Below are 14,439 nucleotides of genomic sequence, written 5' to 3'. Positions count from 1 at the left end.
AGAGCTCCGTTACAGAAGACGAAATGACAAAGCATTTGAAAAAATCTCCAGGCTATGATAGACAGAGGCCACAGCAGGGACTCAGCACAGTGCTGCATGACAAGCGTAACAGAAAGCCAAAGAATCAAATGGACGCTCATGGAGAGAGGGAGGGAGGACTGAGGACTCCAGCTATCCCACAGTTCCTGCAGCCTCCGAAAAGCATTTGCATTCTTGGCTGAGCTCCCAATGCCTGAAGGGTCAAAAACATTTTCCCGGGTGTTTCAGGGTCAATTTACACTCTTCTCCCCCCGAAAGAAAAGGGAAAAAAATCGTTTCTCGCCTTTTTTCAATGTCACTCTATATCTACTGCATGCTGCTGGTAGACAGGGTGCTGCAGCACTGAACACCAGCATCCCCTTCCCGGTGGCAGATGGTGCAAAATGACTGGTAGCCATCGTCATCATCAGCCCGTGAGTGCTCCTGGCTGGCCTCGGTGAGGTTGGCCGGGGGCGCCTGGGTAAAAATGGGAATGACTCCCAGTCATTCCTGGCAGACGGGACAAAAGGCTTGATAACCGTCCTCATCATGTTAGCTGGAGGCTGAGCTCCATCAGCCCCCCTCCCCACCTTTCATGTCTAAAGAAGATTCTGTACTCCCTGGACTATCATAGCAGTGGGAGGCTGCGCTCCTCTCCCGCCCCCCTTTAATGTCCTTCTTGGACTATCATAACAGCTGGAGGCTGCCTCCCCCTCATTTTATCTCACTAAAAACTCAGTGTTTCTTATTCCTGCATTCTTTATTACTTCATCACAAAAATAGGGGGACACTGTTACAGTAGCTACCCACAGTGCAACGCTCCAGAAATCGACGCTAGCCTCGGTACATGGACGCACACCGCCGAATTAATGTGCTTAGTGTGGCCGCGTGCACTCGACTTTATACAATCTGTTTTTAAAAAACGGTTTATGTAAAATCGGAATAATCCCATAGTGTAGACATTACCCTCTGAGGCTGCCAGTCTGACAGGACCAGTGCAACCTATTAGGTGACCTAGGCAGTCGCCTAGGGCGCTAGGATTTGGGGGGGCGGCATTTTCTTCGGCAGGGACCGTGGCGGACGGATCTTCGGCCGCCCCAGTTGCCACCGGCATTTAGGTGGAGGGAGCTGGGGCAGGGGGGCGCGGGGAGGGTCGCCTGCAGCAAGTAAGGGTGGGGCGGCATGCAGGGGAACGCCGTGCCCCAGCTCATCCATGCTCCGCCTCCTCCCCAAGCACGCCGTCGCTGCATCGACGGCGTGCTCGGGGAGGAGGCGGAGCAGGGGTGAGCTGGGGCGGAGAGCTGCCGCACAGCTCCCCAGGCCGGGGTGGAGAGCTGCTGCGGGGGAGGTGCCTCAGGGCGGGGGGGCGGGGAGCTGCTGCAGGGCTCGGAGAGGGGGTGGAGCAGAGCTGAGCTGGGGTGGGGAACTGCCACACGGCTCCCCGGGGTGGGGGGAACTGCCGCGCGAGGGGGTGCCGGGAGCTGCCGTGGGGCGGGGGAGATGGGCTCCACCTAAACCAAAATGGAACCAGATTGTTGGCACTTAAAAATAAAAAGATATTAGAGCAGTTTTTAAACTAAGGGCTGGGGGAAAGCCAACAGGTGCAGAGGAGCACATGGTTTGGAGAGACACATTCCTTAGGGGAGGATTTATTAATGGGGAGTCTCTATGTCCTAGTAAGGAGGAGAGAATGGAAGATGCTAAAATATGGGAGGATCTAATGAGAAACAGTCAAATGAAAAAGAGTCCTATTCAATTACATCATGTAATGGCAGGCAGATTAAAAGTGATAAGATTTCATAGTGCCTGTATACAAATGCTAGAAGTCTAAATAATAAGATGAGTGAACGAGAGTGCCTCGTATTAAATGAGGATATTGATATAATAGGCAGCACAGAAACTTGGTAGAATAAGGATAGTCAATGGGACACAGTAATACCAGGGTACAAAATATATCTGAAGGACAGAACAGGTCATGCTGATGAGGGAGTGGCACTATATGTGAAAGAAAGCATAGAATCAAATGAAGTAAAAATCTTAAATGAACCAAACTGTACCATAGAATCTCTATGGATAGTAATTCCATGCTCTAATAATAAGAAGGTAGCACTAGGGATATATTACTGACCACCTGCCTAGGGTCTTGATAAGGACTGTGAAATACTCAGGGAGATTAGGGAGGCTATAAAAATAGAAAACTCAATAATAATGAGGGATTTTAACTATCCCTTGACTGGGTACATGTCAATTAAGGATGGGATGCAGAAACAAAGTTTCTTGACACCTTAAATGACTGCTTCTTGGTGCAGCTAGTCCTGGAACCCACAATAGGAGAGGCAATTCTTGATTTAGTCCTAAGTGGAGCACAGGATCTGGTCCAAGAGGTGAATATAGCTGGACCGCTTGGTAAAAGTGACCATAATATAATTACATTTAACATCCCTGTGGCGGGGAAAACCCCACAGCAGCCCAAATCTGTAGCATTTAATTTCAGAAAGGGGGACTACATAAAAATGAGGACGTTAATTAAACAGAAATTAAAAGGTACAGTGCCAAAAGTGAATTCCTTGCAAGCTGCATAGAAACTATTTAAAGACACCATAATAGAGGCTCAACTTAAATGTATACCCTGTGACGGGGGTTTGGCATATCGAGCTGGGATGTCCCCTTTAGCCTAGTGTGGGGTTGGTACATGCCACACCCAGTCATGGGGGTTCTCCGTTAAGTGGGTGATTTCAGCCAGGTGGGTCACTTAAAACAAATCAGCCATCTGGAGCCCTGCAGCCTCCTGACTGGGGCAAGTAATAGTACTTAGCAGCAATCAGGCTGCAGCTCCTGGGAGGGGCAAACAAACAGTCTAGGGCCCTGCAGCCTAGGGCAGGCAGTAGCACTTGGAGAATTAGCCCCCCAGGCAGGGCAAAGGAGCAATCAGGCCGCAGCTCCTGGGCTGGCGGGGAAGAGTCTAGAGTCCTGCAGCCTCCTGGCTGAGGCAGCAGTGGCACTTGGAGAATTAGGCCCCTGGGCAGGGCAAGCAGGCTGCATCCCCTGGACGGGGCAAGGTAAGCAAACAGTCTAGAGCCCTGCAGCCCACTGGCTGGGGCCTAAGTGGCACTTGGGGAATTAGTCTGCTGTGCAGGGCAAAGTAGCACGTGGGCTGCAGCCCTTGGGTGGGGCAAAACAAAAAACAAACAGTCTATAGGCCTTACTTTCTTCTGGGCTGGAACATAGAGCAGGCAGCAGCCTCCACAGCGGGTGGCAGCTTGGTTTCCCCGGTGGTCTCTGCAGTCAGTGAGTCACCTGGAGCATTGTCCAGACCTTTGGGCTCTACCTCCAGGAGCATCGCAGGCACCTCTGCAGAAACCAGCAGGGACCAGTCCTTCCTTCTCCATCGTGCACCCTGACTGAGGTGGACTGCCTCTTTTTATCTGGCTTCTCCACCTGAAGCACACTCAGCAGGGGAAACAGGATTCTTTGCTGCTTCTATTTATAAGGAATGGCCCTGATTAGCATTCTTAATACTTTTCTAATATGTTCTTAAAGGTTGATTTTGGGTCACTTAGCCTGCTGGTTGCTTAACCCTCACTGGCTCAGTGTCACACCCCCAATGTTAAATTGGTGTAGAAGGGAATATTTCAGAGCTCCTGTATATACTTCAAGGATACACCCCTGTGTACACCTCCTGTAGGCTGAACTCTGATGGAGTAATCTAGCTTTTGTTCCCTTTGCATAGTGTAACCATACCAATGGAGCATGATCACTGAACATGTTAAACTTGTTGTTATACAAATAGGGTTTAAGTTGCTTTACAGCCCAGACAATTGCATAGCATTCTTTCTCAACAGTAGCATAGTGTAGTTCAGTGTGTGTTAGTTTTTTGCTTAAATATGCAATGGGGTGCCTTTTACCCCCTTCTCCATCCTTCATCAACACAACTCCCTACCCAATATTAGAAGTGTCCATGCATAGCAAGAATGCTTTCTCAAAATCCGGGCTGACTAATACAGACTGTGTAGATAACTCTTCTTTTATATTTTGGAAGGCTTTTTCCCAGGTCTCAGTCCACTTCACTTCGTCTGATTTGCCCATCTTTGTAAAGGTCTGTTATGGGGACCCCTTTACAAAACTGCAGTAATATCTGGCCAGCCCAATAAAGAATTAGGCCTGCTACTTTCTTTCAAAGGATCAGGGTGTACCAACCCACTGTCCACCCAGCCACGATATCTCTGCAGCTTCTAAAATGCACTTGGAGACCTTGGCAGTGAGGTTGATTTCTTTTAGCCTTTGTAACACCACTTCCATGTGGTACAAATGTTCTTTCAGGAACTGCTGAAAATAGCTATCATCCATATAGGTTCTGGCAAAGGTCTGTAACCCATTCAAAATTTCATTAATGAGTCTCAGAAAGGTGGAGCACTCCATTCAAACCACAGGGCCCTGCCCAGCGCCTAGCAGAGCAGTAGAATAAACAGTAGAACATTGAATTCATACAGATCAGAATCCACTATGAAAGCAGATTTTTCCTGGGCATCAGCACCTAAGGGAATCTGCCAGTATTCTTGAGTCAAATCCAGTGTGCTTATGAATTTTGCACCCACCAATTAAGCAATTCTCTATTCGGGGTGTGGGGTGTGGATCAGGCTGTATGATTGCATTTAGCTTCCTGTAATCCACACAAAACCTCATGGTTTTATCTGACTTGGGCACCATTACAACTGGAGAATCCCAGAGGCTGTTTGATAAGTAATTATTCCCATTTCCAACATGCTCTCAACCTACTCCTGGGTCTCTTTTTTGCATTTCCCCCTAGACCTGATATGCTCTGCTAGGTGCTGGGCAGGGCCCTGTGGTTTGAATGGAGTGCACCATCTTGTTAGTTAAACCTGGCTGATCAGAGAATGTTTGCCTGTGGTGTTTTAACAGGGCTAACATCTCATGCTTTTGGGTCAGATTTAAACCTCCAAACTCAGAGCTTTCCAGTGGAGTCTCTTCCTTGATCTCTGTAATTAGATCAAAGGGACAGATAATGTTCCCTCATAAGCACAACAAAGCATATTGACGGCTGCTTCTCTACTTCCGTCTATTAACACGGGGTCCCCGGGGTGCAACTGGGCTGTGGGACCTTTCAGCCCTCCAAACACATCAACCTGGGCTGCCTCTCACATTGTGATGCTGATGTCAAGCTACAAACCTCTGGCAGGAACTGCACTTACACAGCCATCCACAGGCAGGGACACACCCAACTGAATTACATGAATGGTCTCCTAGCCACCCATGAACCAACAATAGAGAGACTCCAACCAATTCCCCTCAGCTCCAACCCCACACTCCAGAACTGTAACATCTTGCAGAAGCCTGACCAGGGTAAGTTCATTACTTAGTTTGCCACTTCTTCATAGAAAAATGAGCATACACCAGCCTTTGTAATCTGAGCTGAGGTTTCCCAAAGACAAATTCACAGGTAAGGATAAAACATTAAAATAAGTTTATTAACTACAGAAAAATAAAAAGTGATTATAAGTGGTAGGCATAAATGTCAGGGATAATAACCTTAAGAGATAAAAATAGAAACATGCATTCTAAAGCTTAAACTTTTAGTCTAAGCAAGTATTGAATCAAATAGCTTTTCTCACGCTGACAGATGGTACAAGCAGGTTACAGTTGCTCATTACACTGACTAGACTCCCTTTCCATCCTGGGAAAAATGTCCCCAGTTCAAAACCTGTGTCATCCAGATGTGCTTCCAGGTGTTGAGATTGGAGGAGGGGAGTCCAAGTGATGATGTCACTGTCTTTCTTTTTATACCTTCTTCCAGCTTGCTGGAAAGTTCCTTGCTGTGACATGGGGATTAGGCAGTCCCCATTGGTCTAACAGTCTCCATTGTGCATGTGCTTCTATAAGGAATCTCTGGGATAGTGGATTCTGTGTTGACCAGCCATTAATGACCATCTGGCTATTGATGGCTTCTCCTTTGTTGTAACTGAAAGACTGGCTTGTGAGCATTCTCAACCTCATAACACAACACATATAGTAATACTTCATAAATTCATATACAATGATAGTACATTCAATCCAATAGGTTATTATTCTTTAACAGATCAAGACTTACAAAATGATACCACACGAGGCGTACCATGTACAAAACATTATAATCATATAACAGTGGTGAATATAGGGGATCCTGGGTGCTATTTTGAGGTACAGAGTGTCACAGTCACCCACTCTAGCAAGCTGTTCTCTACCTGGCAATTACCCCTAATTACTGTAAACGTTGCAGAAAATCTATTTCATATTTGTATATTAGGGCTTTGCTTTTTAATTAGTTGCATGACATAAGGTTGGAAGTACCTGAAATAAAAACTATATTGTGAGCCAGATTGCTGAATCCAGGGAGAATGACATCAGTGCCGTGGGATTCAGAACCTTTGTGGAACACTAGAATGATGGATTAGAACCTGCTACATATGACTGCTTCAGTCTGATAAACAGAACTCAGACTTTTGGTGCTTGCCTTTAAACAGCAGTAATACACTAATTTAATTTCATAATGGCTTTCGGGATGGTTTGCACAGTTGCGGGTATATTCTGCAGCAAAATTCTAGATTATTGCAAATGTGTTTGAATCATCGCAATCTTTATCACTCTTTATTAGTATAAACATTTTGTTAAATCATACAAGGCTAATTTCATTTACTGCATATGTATGTGTGTTGAACTTTGAAATAAATTATACCATAAATTATCCTTAACCCTGGTGATTATGAGTTGTATTTTGGTAGCACCCAAAAGGTTCAGGGAAGAGATGCTAGACCAGTGGTTCTCAACCTGGGGTACCTGTATCCCTGGGGGTATACAGAGGTCTTCCAGGGGGTACATCAACTCATCTAGATATAGATATTTGCCTAGTTTTACAATAGGCTACATAAAAAGCAATAGCAAAGTCAGTACAAACTAAAATTTCATAGACACAATGACTTATTTATACTGCTCTATATATTATACACTGAAATGTAAATACAATATTTATAGTCAAATTGATTTATTTTATAATTGTATGGTAAAAATGAGAAAGCAAGCAATTTTTCAGTAATAATGTGTTGGGTTACTTTTGTAGTTTTATGTCTAATTTTGTAAGCAAGTAGTTTAAGTGAGGCCTTTCAGTTTCTAGTTGCTTTAATTGTAATGCAAGGGGCCTTGCTATACTAATATATAAAAAGCTGAATGTTTATACTCTGAGCACAAGGTCTGACAGTGAGGGCAGATTTACTCTCCTCAGGACTGAAATGAACAATTCTATAATTATCTTATGTGCCAAACCAGGATGATCCCAACATTTTTCTTTTTTTTTTTCTGAGCATAAATGGCCTGGTCTACCATTCTGGTATTATAGCTGGAGACTTTAACAATACTCTAGACCCAGTCCTTGATAAATTATCTCCATCTCCATATAAAACCACAAAAACTTGTCAGGTATCACACGCATACATGGCTGATATAGGCTCACAATATGTGTGGAGATTGGGTAACCCTATGTCAGAGACTATAGGGTTGTTGGGTTTTTTTCTACAGTTTATTCAACTTAGTCAGGTTTGGACTATTTCTTAGTGTCACAAGACTATCAATTATGTCACTGATTGGGGCATTGGTACTATTGTTATATCTGACCATGCTCCAAATGTGGAGATTAAATACCTCTTTGTTGTTTAATACATTATTTGTTAATTCTATTCAGCAGGAGGTAGAACCTTTTTTTTAAACAAATGTCCCCACTACTTCCTCAGCTGCTACACTTTGGGAAACCTTTAACCCTTCATCAGAGGCTGTATAATCTTTTATGCTACCTTTAAAACAATGGTGAAAACATAGAAGGAAATTAAGGCTTTATAGGTAGACTATGCTTCTGCCCCTGACCTAGAGAAACTCAGAACCCTCCTCAATTTAAGTTATGAAATAGACAAACTTCTGTCCCAAAAGGCTAACTTTGCTTTATTCTTTTTAAGCAAAACTGCTTGGAATCTGGCAAGTCAGCTGGCAAGCTGTTGGCATATAGACTTAAGAAAAAGGCCAACAGAAATAAGATTGCTGCTATTTACGATTTTAACAAATTATATATAACATAGTCAGAGATTAATAAACAATTTCAACAATTTTATTCAGAACTGTCTTTAGCTAAAAAGGGAATTTGTAAAGATGCCTTAGATAAGTTTTTTAGTGGATTGTCTCTGCCACAGATCTCTGACTCCCTGAAGGAACTTTTAGATGCCTCTCTAGAAATCACTGAACTGACTCAGAGTATAAAAGAAATGAAGTCTGAAAAGATGCCAGGCACGGACAGGTTCCCGATTGAATTTTACAAAAGATTCTCTGAAACTTTAACATCTAGATTACTGAATATGTTCAATGAGGCCAAGAATGAGCAAACTTTCTCACCTACTCTAACAGGAGCAGTAACTTCAGTTATTCCTAAACCTGGGAAAGATCTGGGATTATGCAGTAATTACAGACCTATTTCTTTAGACAATTGTTATGGTAAGATTTTATCTAAAAATCTTGCTATGTGGTTGGACAAAGTTCTCTCACATGTTATACACATATATCAGGTAGGCTTGTTTGGTAATAGATGTGGCTCAGAAAATTTCTGCCAACTGATTGGTATTATTGGTGCTTCAAGAGATTCTAAAGGACCCTTTGCTGTCATTTCCTTAGCAGCTGAAAAGTCCCTGGGACTTTTGCATGTGTTAGCAAAATTTGGATTTGGTAACCAATTTATTGCTTGGGTTAAGCTTTTATACTCTGTCTCCCAGGATAGTTACCAATGGTATTATTTCCATTGCAGAGAGGTTTGAGGTACTGCTGTCCCCATGTCTCCTCTTCTGTTTGGTTTAATCCTAGAACCTTTAGCCATTGCCATCCAAGCAAATCAACACAATCATGATATCAGGGTGGGCTAAACAGGTCACAACATTATGCTCTATGCAGATGATGCTCTTGTATTTGTATCTAAACCTAATGCTACCATTCCTAACCTTCTAACCACTATTAATAAGTTTGGATTCTTCTCAGGATGTAAAGTTAATTGGGGGTAAGTCAGAAAATCATAGGCATTAACAAATATGCCCACAAAGCCTTTTCTCAAATTGGGACTTTCAATGGCAATCCTCTTATATGAAATATTTAGGAATACTGATTTCCAACAATATTCAGGACATTCCTATGACAATACAGAAACAATTATTGCCCAGTAGCTAATGATTTAGGGAGGTGGAGTTTGTTAATGCTCAGTTTGTGGGGTAAAAATAATATACTGGAAATGAATGTCCTTCCTAGAATTTTGTATATCCTGAGGGATCTCCCTCTATCTATTTCTCAAACTTATTTTAAGAGAGCCAATAATATTTTCAAACATTCTTTTGGGGTGCAGATAAGAAACCTAGATTGTTTGTGAAGAAATTACAACACCCCCTATCTCTAGGGTGATTTTGTTTTCCCAGCTTGGAAAAATATCATCCCTCTTTTTTTTTTTTTAAGCCAGGCATCTTTGTGGCTCTTAGATATGACCACATTTTGGGTTCATATTGTATGAGAACTGATATAATCTCTCTCCCTTTCAGGCATTGTTATTACAGATCATTATAGATTTGGAACAAATTATTATAGATTTGAGGCTCCTGAGCTCCCAAATAATGACAATGAGGCAAGCTTGGTCAAACTAGGCCAAAAAAGTTCTGCTTCCGTCCATCCTTCCATGCAGAGGAGATTCAGTGGAGAACCATAAAATCAGTGGCAAAACCTTGACGTGGAGGGATTGGATGGACCAAGGAATTATGATTATGGCACGGCTAATTGCAAATATTAAATATAAACCCTTTGAAGATCTTCACCAACAATTTGGCTTACCCTGCTCTGTGGCATGGAAATTCCTCCAGTTAAAGCATTTACTTTTGGATGTATTTGTATTAGAAGCTGCAGAAGCTCCAGAACTTTTATTATTTTGGAGAAAACTTCCTGGATTTTGTTGGCCAGTGGTATCCTTTTACAATTTTCTGTCCAAAACACTAATTTGAGATTTGCTCAGAATATAGGTTTGAATATCCCTGACTAAATATCACAATTATCCCTGACCCAGTGGAATGCAATTGTATTTAATGTTAAAAAAGCAACTATAGACTTGAAACTATGGCTTATTCACCAGAAGAATATACTGATCCCCATGTAGGCTAATAGTAATGGGCCTCATAAGTTCTGACCACTGTTGAAAGTGTAACTCCTTTGGTGTTACATCAGCTTGGGAGTGTCCCTGTAACAGTGTGCAGACTCACCCCTGTGGCGCCTCCTGCTGGTCGTCTCAGGGAATTAGCTCTTTTCCAGCCTGGGTGCCCTCCGCAGGCCAGTGTCCTGCTTGTAGCTTTCCCCGTGTCCCTCCTGGACCCCGGTGCCCTTTTATCCTGGGGCTGCCCCTTGGCAATACCCCAGCAGTCTCTATGGGTCTCCCCTCCCTGGGGAAACCCCACCCTCTAATCCCCACCTTGCCTCAGTCTGGGCTACTGCCAGTCATCACCAAGCCCCCATTCACTGGGGCAGACTGTAGTGTAAAAGCCACTCATCATAGGCAAGCGGGTTTGGACTTGCTGCCTTCCTCTGCCTCCCAGGACCTGCGGCCTGGGTAGTTGCCAGCCTCGAGCTCCCCATCACCTCTGGCTCTCCTCTGCTTCACTTCCAGTACCCTTTCTGCAGGCAGCCAGGCCCTGCTCTCTCCCAGCCTAGAAAGAGACTTCTCTTGAGCTTCTGGCTCACAGCCTTTTTATACAGGCCACCTGTGGCCTGTGATGAAGTGGGACTGTTCTTAATGTTTCCTATGAATACTGTGTGGGTGCCTCAGTTTCCCCTATGCATTTCGTAATGTCTAGGGGGTGAGATTGTTGCAGAGCAAAGGGCCAGTGTGCATAAATGGCCAGCCAGGGCCCTTCCCCACTGCAAGGAGATAGCTAAAGGTGCAAGAGAAAAAAGAGATCAGGTGACCTCCTGGTCCGGGAAAGGAACAAAGCCCAGAGAGGAGGGGCTGGAGGGTAAGTCAGTTTGGGGCTGGCTGGGGACGTGGAGTGAGTGTAGACGTGGGTGTCTGGCTTGCTGCCTGCCCCAGGATGGACCCAGCTGAGGGGTCCTGGTCTCTGTACCTACAAGCTCTGTTTTAGACCATGTTCCTGTCATTTAATAAACCTGTGTTTTATTGGCTGGCTAGGAGTCACGTCTGACTGCGACATTGGGGTGCAGGACCCTGTGGCTTCCCCAGGACCCCACCAGGGCAGACGCGCTGTGGGAAGCGCACAGAGGGGCAGAGGATGCTGAATGCTCCAAGGTCAGACCCAGGAAGGTTGAAGCCGTGTGATCTCCTTGCCCTGGAGACAGTTTGTTCACAGAGTAGACTTCACCAGAGTCCTGACTGGCTTCGTAGGGAGCAGTTCCAGAGCATCGCCCGGGAACTCCATGACATGGCCTGATTGGGATGTGGCCCAGCTGCGGCTCCTTCCCCAAGCAGTCCAACTTAGCAGCTTTCAGCCACAACTTTCTCCCAGGGCTGACTTTAACCCTTTTTCCGTTGGAGTGGGAGAACTGCCCCACCACAGTCCCTGTATCAAGAATTTCTGGTATGAGGTAAGTCAAAGGATCAATTTTATATTGGATACTAAATTGGAGCCTTCCTCCTTAAGTTTCATTGTTGCATATATTCGTGATACCTGGAGATTACCTGATAATAAGGCAGTGTTTCCAACGTGCAGCTGTGGGTGCTAAAATATTCATCCTGCAAAAATGGAAAAGTCAGTCTCCACCAAATATTGTTTCCTGGCTCAGTGGTTTGGCAGACTGCCCTGGCATTCTGCAGAAAGGAATGCCCGAAAAATTCAAAGTAATGTGGATGGACTTTTTAGAGGTCTATGATTAACATAAACCCTGAAAATAGATATGTCACTTCCCCTCATCTCCCTTTATCCTAACCCTGTTTATTTACTTTAAGTATTATGATCAATCTGGTATTGTGGTATATTTGGAAAAGTAAATGAAAAATTATAAATTAAAAAAAAAACAAAAAAAATCCTGTATTCCCCACTCCTGTTCTGCCCTGTGTCTCCTCCACCTCGTGCCTGTCTGGCGGTTAAGAAAAGAAGTTAATTCCCTTCATATATCAAGACAGAGTAAAATTAACCCTTTCCTTTTCATCAATGATATTGATATTTTGCCTCCAGAAAGAGAGAGAGAAATTTTACTGGGGTTTATTAAGTTTGTTTTGCACAATTACTCAGTTTCAGTGCAAATGCCTGTTTCATTGGCTGCTTGCCAAGAAAACAAGTAAACTAGGGTCTCTGGAGAACCCCTCCTAAATCGTCAACAGCCAAAACTTTATATCACTGTTTTACTATTGGAGAGTGACAGAGTTTATAACACCTTTTACTCTTCTGGCCCTTCAGATCAATACAACAGGCCCCCTTTTCTGTTCTGGCAGTGCGCTAAACAGTTAGTTGAGGATTCCCCAGGCATTGAGGAATCCATGGCTAACATAGATCTGGAATAAATGGGCCCTCCGTGACTGCTATCATAGGAGGTATGACAGTATCAGAAAGGGATGTAACTGGAGTACATTGCACTCCAGTGATTCCTGGCCAGCATAATGGCCTAGGGTATGGGGTGCCGAAGGCGGCACGCGAGCTGATTTTCAGTGGCATTCACACTGCCCGGGTCCTGGCCACCGGTCTGGGGGGGCTCTGCATTTTAATTTAATTTTAAATGAAGCTTCTTAAGCATTTTAAAAACCTTATTTACTTTACATACAACAATAGTTTAGTTATATATTATAGACTTCTAGAAAGAGACCTTCTAAAACGATTAAAATGTATTACTGGCACACAAAACCTTAAATCAGAGTGAATGAATGAAGACTCGGCACACCACTTCTGAAATGTTGCTGACCCCTGGCCTAGGGGCTAAACTGGCCTCTGGCACCCGGGATAAAGGGGAACATAGATCTGGATGAAAGCCATATTTGTCCCCATCCCACCACATCCTGCTCCTCAAGAACTCTGAATGAAGCTGTGATGCAGCTGAGGAGAGCTTACAAATATATATGAATACTTCCTACCATGGATATAATAGTTTTCAGAGAGATCCACATTTCTGCTCAACTGTTTGCAAGTCATTGTAACAGAAACAAAAGGCAAGAGTGATTCCCAGATTAATGTTTAGTTCTGCCACAATGTTAAATAAAGGATAGGTTGCTTTTTCAGAAGAGGTCCCCCTTCTTTTCCTTTTCTCTCGCCAAAAAATAAGAACAAAGCTTCTATTCAAAGTATTTGATTAAAAATATCACTTGAAAAACCAGGTCTGAAAATGAGAACATTGCTATGAATACCATCCAATAAAAGAGTATGGCTAATCTTCTTTACATTATTTTCATTTCACTGCTGAATTATTAAACAGCAATTTTTCTACTGCTTTGAACTTTGAAATAGCATTTTCTGCTATACTTATGTTCTCTGGTACACTGAATCAATCAGATCAGACTGCCGCAGATTTCAAATAGCTTTTTGGAATAACTTGGTGATTTAACATGCTGCCTGGACCAGACCACATGACAAAGTTGTAAAGTAGTGGGAACATTTCCATTTAAAATAATTGCCCATTATTGGCTTCCTAATGGAGTTGTGGTTAATTTACAATTATTTACATGTGAAATATTAAGGCCGTGTAAATCAATCCTTAACATTCCCCCCCTTGGTCCTTTTTACATGTATTTTACTGTAAATAAAAATAAATTAAAAGACAATGGAAATATAGTAAATGTTGGATCCAGGATTTTAGCAAAGGCTCTGCTTGATAACAAAAGAGGCGTGAGTGTGGAAAACGTAGAAGGATATAGCTATTTATGAAACAGAGCAAGTGCAGTTAAATTAGATAGTATAAAAACAATATATGTGCTGTAAACTATCATGCTTCATGGCATAAACCAAACACTATCAATGAGATTAGGAAGAAACTTTCCCTATGGACAAATACTCCCTAATTGTCTATTTGGGGTAGGGAGGCTACAGCTTCTTCTATTGATCTGGTATGGCCATCGTTAGTGACAGGATACTGGACTAAATGGACCATGGTTGTGACCCAGTAAGCATCCAAATAGTACTATATTCCTAATAGATTCCTGGGTCTGCTTCTGCAAGTGCTCCACATATGCATGTGTGTTTGATAGAGATAATTGAGAGAGATACTGATGAGAGTATAAGTATAGAGTAATAGGATGTAAATATTTGTCTGTAATTTGCATATGGCCATAAACTTATGGTCACCATATCCAACCACAATGCAAACAGGGGTGGGAGAAGGATGTGGAGTTGCAGGGATAGGTGAGAGGTTTTGTTAGAATATAGATATTCA

This window comes from Mauremys mutica, chromosome 2, assembly GCF_020497125.1.
Source record: "Mauremys mutica isolate MM-2020 ecotype Southern chromosome 2, ASM2049712v1, whole genome shotgun sequence".
NCBI lineage: Eukaryota > Metazoa > Chordata > Testudines > Geoemydidae > Mauremys > Mauremys mutica.
Note: the sequence above shows the minus strand (reverse complement) of the source record.